At 46.2% G+C, this 4,361-nt stretch overlaps 1 pseudogene; it reads left to right on the top strand.

The window, feature by feature from the left end:
• Positions 1-2,295: 2,295 nt before the first annotated feature.
• LOC148505984 (5S ribosomal RNA) lies at positions 2,296-2,414 on the top strand (annotated as a pseudogene).
• Positions 2,415-4,361: the final 1,947 nt, after the last annotated feature.

The following is a 4,361-nucleotide window of genomic DNA, read 5'->3' as shown; positions in this document are numbered from 1 at the left end:
TGACCGTGTAACTTAAGGGTTAGCCAGCACCCAGGGAAAGCTTTGGCTAGGGGAAGGTTTGGCTTAGGCTGTTGAGAGTCGTAGGTCAGGTTTAGACCCCCCTGCGAGGAGTTTAGGGTTAGGCAATAAGGGTGGGGGAAAGTTAGCAGCGGGGGAAGGGGGTTTGGACATAAATTTGGCCACAAACACATTTTGGTTATATGTTTAGTTGTACACTCACTACTTTGTAAAATCTTTGTTACCCTTAAAAAAAAAATACAAAAATTTTCATTTATTTTTATTTGCAGGCAATTTCCTTTCTCATCATCAAAAGCATGAAAAAAGGGAATTAAAGATCATGCACAGATTTCTTTGCTGGAAAATAAAAATGTTTTAAACTTTAATAAATTTTCTTTCTATATTTTTCACAATCACTTTTTGTACAAATTTAAAATAAGTTTTAATTTCACTTTATTATTGTCTGTGTTTTTTTCAATAGAGTGATAAGTTTAATGTAAAAAAGTGTTACAAATGTTTTAATAATTGCAGTGATACTGCTTTTATTGATAATCAATATTTTTTGGAATATTTTTAAGGCAGATTAAAAATATTCAAGGTTAAGTTGAACCATAGGACTTGCATTTACAGTGGTTGTCTTAACCACTGTATTTGCAAAAAAAAATGTGTTTTTTTATTAAATTGATATGTATAAGAACAAACCAGAAAACTGCTGTTACTGAGTTGGTGAGGGGTTGATACTTCGAACAAAGGTAAGGTAATAGGGGACTATTTCTCCTTCATCCACTAGGGGACACTGGAGTTCAAGACAGTGGGGTATAGAATGTGGTAGAGCAGAGCCTGGCACTTTAAATAATTTAGAAGTGTGACTGGCTCCTCCCCCTCTCTGCCCCATCAGCCTCAGTTTTTAGAATGTGCCTGAGAAGAGCCGGTGCACAGGGGGCTGTCTCCAGCCCTATAGTTATATTTTATTAAATTGAAGCTGAAATAAGCATTGAGGACAGGCAGAGTGCAGCTGTGACAGTCTGCCTGCACCGTGGGAGCCGCCAGGGAGGGTACCGCCACAGCTACAGCAGGCTGTGTCCGGTCACCCTTATGGAGGGGTCGTTACAATTGAGTCCACAGACTCTGGGGGGTCCGGCACAGCTGAAACCGGCTTGTGTCCTGGTCCCTGCACTTTCCCCTCAATGCACAGCACTCTGGCCGCAACAGCACTGTAAGTATAAAACACCTCTCCTGATTAGCGGGAGAGGTGTTAATTGCTAGCTGGGCAGTGACATATTGTCACTATAGGTGCCTCTGCGTGGTGCTAATAAGTGTAGCCGCGCCGGGGCTTGCACTGTAGAAGCTCCAGCGACGGCATTGACGGGGGCACTTAGACACCACTTCAGCGCGGCTGCTGTAATCTAACAGCCGCTCAGTGGCTGTCAGTAATCACCGCGTCGGTGCTTACAAAGAACACCGGCGCCGGGTTGATCTCCCGCGCACCCGTTAGACGCCACTTCAGCGCGGCTGTCTGTACCTGCAGCGCTAACCGCCATTAATAACAGCGTCATGTCCCTCCTCTTGTTACAGGAGGAGATGCTGCATTGCTGATTACAAGCAGTGCAGCGCTGACAGGCTCGTCGCAGTACAGGTCCTCCTCCCCAAATGGGGAACGGGAGGTGTAGTGCCGCGGTAGGCGCGCTAAACGCCCGCCATTAGCAGGAGCTGTAGGAGCCACGGCTTGCAGGGTCAGTCAGGACTATGATTAGGGGAGCGGTGCGATGGCAGCGGGAGAGTCTCTGTTGCACCGCGCACCCTCCCACCCTGTAATCCACAGTGGCCCAGGCAGCAAGTACAAGAATCCTCTTATGCACCGCACGGAGGCCCGCCATTCCAATAACAGGAGCGCTACAGAGCTGCGTCCGCCTTTTCAGAAGCAGCTGAGGCACAGTCAGAGCTACAGCAGACCAGCTGGACATAGAGCAGCGCGGTTCTGCTATCGTTGCGCTATAACACAGACGGTATAATGGTTAACATGACTGACTCTCAGCGCTGAAGTTGTGGGCACGGATCCCACCATGGCCCTTACTGTGTGGAGTTTGTATGTACTCTCTGTTCTTGCAGCACTGCCTTAGCTATTAGCAGCTCTCCTCATCTAAATCTCAGGAGGTGACGCTGCGTCCCGCAGCTATTGGCTGGGCCGAGCAGGCTTCCCTATTAGCTAGTCTATATAATAGGGCTAAAAGCCTTAACGTTATACCAAATGCAGCTCCCCAATGCAGCACTGTATGACCGTCACACCCTGCCACAGCAGCCTACGGCCACACCACCCTGAACACGCCCGATCTTGTCTGATCTCAGAAGCTAAGCAGGGTCAGGCCTGGTTAGTACTTGGATGGGAGACCGTATGGGAATACCAGGGGCTGTAGGCTTAGAACACAGTGCTCCCATGAGCCCTCTCTGGTCTAGCAGGAGAGATGCTCAGTTAATGAGGGATTTTGCATCAGGAGCCTTGAATGCTTCTATTAAGGGGGCTAGCAACGCTGTGCTGACTGGAGTGTAACACTTTGCACACTCAGAGCGGTATTTCAGTGCCCCCTCCTTCCCTTTTAAGGACCCCCCCGTTTTCCTGGCACCAACGGGATCTTCAATGCAAGCACTATAGCTCAGTGCACTACCTGCAGCAGAGAATGCTTTAGCGTGCGTCTCCTACGCCCTCCCCCTCCCACACTGGGAGTGCTTCAGCGCAATCGGTAGGGATGCCTGTCACTAGATGACAGGAGTATAGTGATAGCTGGTTTGCTAGCAGAATGGGAACTAGCCCAATACCCTTTTTTGCAATAACACCGCGTTATACGGTTCTGGAGGGGCCAGTTATTCAGCCGGTGCACATTCCTGGCTAGAAGCGCTGTGCTGACGAGACACAGTCCCGCCATTTGCAGCGCTGGGTATTACCCTCTGTCAGGCTTCCCCTTGGTTCTATCACAAAGGGCGCCTAGCTTCATCTAATGGCCTGATATCATAGCCTGTGAAGGCTACCTCATAGCTACCTTGCCTAAATGTATAGTATGTATAGTATTAGCCACTGTTCAGGTGCTGCGGCCAGAACTTATGGTCATAGCATACCCTTAACCCAGGGTTAGCACATTTTGGCGTCCCTTCCCCAGGCTTATGCCTCACATTGGCTCACCTTAAAGAGGGGCAGTACTCTTCCCATGCATGTATATGGCAGCACATTTACTACATTATAGGCTGGTCTCACCAGCTTTCTGTGGAATGTAAATGCTAATTCCTTTTAGACATACAATGATAGTCAGACTTTAAAGACAATGGTTTATTCAAAACACTCGTCTGCACCTCACAGTATCTTTGTGTATTCCAATTACTATTTACAGACATGTCCACGGGACTTGTCATCTAAACTTTGCAATTTAAACACTTTATCTTTGTGTATTCCAATTACTAATCACAGACATGTCCACAGGACTTGTCTTCTAGCACTGACCAAACCTTGCATTTTTTAAAATATATAATATCTTTACACATATATATATATGTAACCGTGCGCGTTTATTATGTAAGGACTTTAACAGATGGCAGTTAGCATGGCATTCGCACAACGCTAAATAGCGCCGTATACCATCTGTATGGCATCGTGCTAAAGACGCAAAATGGCGTCTTGCAGACAACGCAAAATGACGTCTTCAGATATTCTTAAAGATTTGGTCTCAGCCAATCATCTGGCTTCGACAGTCCACCCTTTGATAGCAAACAACATGCTATCACATTCTGTTCTTAACCTTTTTAACCAGACATAACAAAGTATTATTCAAATGTCCTGAACGGTGTGACACAGATTGGTCATGGAACCGTTAATAATGCGTCTCAAGGAGGGTAAATCAACCCTTATACGCCATCTGTAGATCCATAAGGGATCATTGGCAGGATGTGGGAACTCATCTAACCTATAAAGGAAGTTTGGGGACTTGGGATGACATTATTTAGGATGTTGGATGGAACATTTATAATACATTTTTATTATGCCTGATTAGACTTGTTCACATTTTATCATCTGATGGTACATTCTAGTTCAGGATTGTAATACAGTTCTTCCTCTACCTTGGTATCCATACTACTACCACTTACCACCATCACAATTTCAGTTTCTCTGTTTTAGTACGTTTTCCACACTTCAACACAGCAGGAAGTTACAGACCTGACACATAAGCCAATTACTATGATGACAATCAATATTAAGATCAGGAACTTGCCTATGCTCGCAACCATTTCCTGGTCCCACTCCCCTAGACTGGAGAACCACTTCACAGGGTTCAACCAAGAGAACCACTCTTCGACCTTTTCCTCTACTTCAGCCATTG

Source organism: Taudactylus pleione, unplaced genomic scaffold (assembly GCF_031769625.1).
Source record: "Taudactylus pleione unplaced genomic scaffold, aTauple2 ptg000433l, whole genome shotgun sequence".
In the NCBI taxonomy this organism is placed as follows: Eukaryota; Metazoa; Chordata; class Amphibia; order Anura; family Myobatrachidae; genus Taudactylus; species Taudactylus pleione.
The sequence above is the reverse complement of the archived record's forward strand: the minus strand, read 5'-3'. Positions and strand labels throughout refer to the sequence as shown.